The 3538-nt window shown below is 37.2% G+C and overlaps 1 pseudogene; it reads right to left on the bottom strand.

Moving 5' to 3' along the window:
• Positions 1 to 529: 529 nt before the first annotated feature.
• On the bottom strand, positions 530 to 2618 carry LOC119367185 (annotated as a pseudogene).
• Positions 2619 to 3538: the final 920 nt, after the last annotated feature.

Raw genomic sequence — 3538 nt, 5'->3', positions numbered from 1 at the left:
AAAAAAAAAATAACTTGAGCGAGTGCAGCATCATCATACCTATCCAATGACCTTAACATCCAAGCTTTTACCTCATACCCAATGTCCTCTTGTTGACCTGGACTAAGCTCCTTGAGTATAGCGTGAAATTCCTTACTTGGCTCTTGGTAACCCTAAATCTACGCGGTTATTTCATTTTGCGTGTATCATGTAAGTATTGGCTAGCATTCGTAAGTTCGAGACTATACATGATTAGTGGTTAAAATATTCAAGGATAGAACATTTTACGGCATGTATGCTACAACTAGTTTTCATATACATACAATCCAAATAATAAACTGAAAGTTCCTTACAGCTAATTCAAATAAATATTAAATTTTTATAAGTTCAAAGCTAAAGAAAATAGAATCCACACTATTGCAAACTGATGGAGTCTTCATTTCCATTTCCATGGAACACCATTTTTCTAGGGAATCTCCACGGAACTTACAGATGGTACATAACACATCATTAACTTGATTACAACGTCAATAACTATGCCCATGTTGAGTAACATATCAATGGAACTTTCTTCAAACATAGGTGGTGCATACTGTGTGCTGGTGTCGTTGAGAAAATAGAGTTCAGGTTCATCAAGTTTGTAGTTATAAATAGCGTTGCATGTACTCGTCCATCCTGGTGTACTGAACCTCTGGGTAGAGTAGAGAAGCCTCTTCTTCCCCATCATCTCTGATGTCAAAGTTTGTCAAGCAACCCTCATAAAAAATGTGATAGTAATGCCCTATCCCCACCTGATTAGCAAGGTCTGTACCTGCATGCGAGTAGAATATGTAGTAGGTATGTCAATTGGGGGTGAAACTAGATTTTGCAAGGTTCTAAAAAGAGGTCTTAAATAATATATCTTTTCCCAACCTTAAGTAAACGCTATGGATACGCACAACACAACAACAAAATAATTCTTATGGGCGAACCAACCTGTGGCTGAGATGGTTAGGTAGACAGTGGTATCCCCAACCCACCAAGGTTCAAACCTGATGCTCGCATCATTCCTGGATTTATTTTAGGATTTCCGGTGATGCGCTTTTAGTGGGAGGAGGTAGGTGGCTTCGTAAATCTCAAGATGATATGCTGGCTCAGTCTCTCGGAGGTGCTCATAGGGGTAGAGTGTGCGTGTATGCGTTCATAGGGGTGAGTGTATGCGCGTGTATATGAGCGCTTGTGTCTGTACTGATGCTAAAAAAAAGAATTCTTATGGTGGAGGAATCATATTTCTCACATTTATTTAATCTGTATTTAATTATAATTTATGATCATGTACATGACTTCATATATTATCTAATGCATGGCTATGGTATTTTAGTTTTAAAGATCTTTGATCGCTATGTTCTATATGAATTTAAAAGTCTGTTCGTGACCAATCTAAGTATAATTAGAAAATTCATTTTGCAATATAAATAGTTTTCATACCAAATAATTGCTTCCAAATAGAAGTATTTAATAATAATAAAAATATGATAATGTTTACTATTTCTCGTGGAGAAAATCATGCACTTAATTCTATATTTCCACTTCCATATAAATGATAATCGGAATAAATAATAAATCTAAGTTAATTAGTTATTCTTTAATGTTGTCAAAAATAAAACTATTAGAAATCATTAGTTATTCTTAAATGATTTCATGTGTCAAAAATAGAAACTATTAGAGATCATGTGAACAAGGTATGCCTACTTTGTGTAAAAGAAAAGAATAGTTAAGGCGATTATCTTAGTGAAGTGATAATTCCTTGGCTAGATGAAGTCATGCTTCTCTCTCTCCCAAATTTATGGGAGAAGACGGACATAATTCTGTTGTACACATGTCCTAAGATACTACCCAGAAGCAAAAACGGTTATATACAATGAAAATATATTTTCACACAATTAATCCATTGCCCTTGTAAGGAGATGGCATGAAAAAATGGTAATATTTTCCAAGAAATTCCACGTCGCCCTTTCACCATTTTTTTACTAATAAGCTGAGATTTTCAAATACTGTATACTCAACAAATAAATGATTTTTCTTACCTTTCATTGATGCCAAGAATTCAACACTCGGAATGGGAATTTTCTTAAGAACCTTTCCTGAGAGCTTTTCCCATTTAGCAATCAACTCATTTTGACTAAGGATGTTTTCCTGTGGCCGTAGGTATATTGTCTTGTTCAAGGCCCGTGGATCATCAACACACTTGATTGTATATGCTGCAATGTCATCTTCGTCCACGAATATCGCTGCATAGTATGATATAACAATACACAATCGGAAGTGGAAATCCGAAGGGAGTCAAATACACTCAAAAGCAGGAAGAACTAGGAGAAATTAAATAGTACAAGTAATATTTGTTTATGGTACCTTTGACGTTGCCATCTCCATAGACGTGAACTTTCTCCTTGGGTGGAAGAAGGGTACGCATTTGACATAGGTTAGGAACAAAGTAAGCAGCAAAGCAGTTAGCAGAAAATGTAGGTGTGGGGAATGTTTCCTTCTTCTATCGCCCTTCTTATCTCCATCTTCTCATCAAATGTGATCCTTCCTGGTTCAAGGGCATGCCCCATCCTTGCTGGGTCCATGCCGAATTCAGATGGTAGGAAACGCTGCATGCAAAATTGTATGTTCATTATGAATGGACGTGAGGTCATAGTTAATGATGCCTCTATCAATTTTTTTTTAAAAAAATATAAAAGGATTGCCACATTTCATGTTCTTAATAAACACACACACGCGCCCGCGCGCACGCGCGCGCGCACACACACACACACACACACAAGGTGGTTTTTAGCAAAAAAAAATGTCACGCCGATTAGGCGGTCTTAAGGTGTTATGGCTTGTTGCTTGGGCACCGCTAAAATAGGGAGTTTCAAGAAGGGCTTGTTTTGTTACCTGCATCAGTTCCCTAGCCAAGCTCACTCGACTCGATGATTTTTTTGAAGTGCTAATAGTTTGTTCGCATCTCCTATTTCCAGCCCTGCCTTTTATAGGGGAAAATAGTGGTCTTCATTCATTAATATTCATGGGGCCCAGGCGGTGTCCCAGGGCTGCCACTATACAACGATAAAGCGCCACAAACTAAATTATGAGCATTTACATTATGCTAATATGCCCCGCACACAACCGCCTTGGCACCTCTAGCCAAGACCTTGACAACTCCTACATCAACGTTGAACTTCAGAAACATTCCGGAGACTAAATGGTACAAAACGCACACCCTCCCGAGAGTTGTTCTCAGTAATGGGCCCGTCTGTGTACACTCCTTGAGTTCACGGTAAATGGAAGGTTTTTGAAGGCTTTTGGGCCGTCTTTCTAATTTGATTTCCTTCATATCCTCCGTAGGTTTAACAGATATTTTCTTCGGTTTTTCCTTTTAGAATTCTTCCAATTATTTCTTCTATTTTTAAAATCTATATTTAAAAAAAATCATGGACACTTTTAATCTTGGTGAATATTTCTAAAAAATTTGAACATGTTGAAGTCCATTAACATTTTTCAAGACCGTGATTTTTAAATCCGTGAACATATTTTT

This window comes from Triticum dicoccoides, chromosome 2B (assembly GCF_002162155.2).
Source record: "Triticum dicoccoides isolate Atlit2015 ecotype Zavitan chromosome 2B, WEW_v2.0, whole genome shotgun sequence".
Taxonomy (NCBI): Eukaryota; Viridiplantae; Streptophyta; class Magnoliopsida; order Poales; family Poaceae; genus Triticum; species Triticum dicoccoides.
This window is presented reverse-complemented; position numbering and strand designations above follow the sequence as displayed.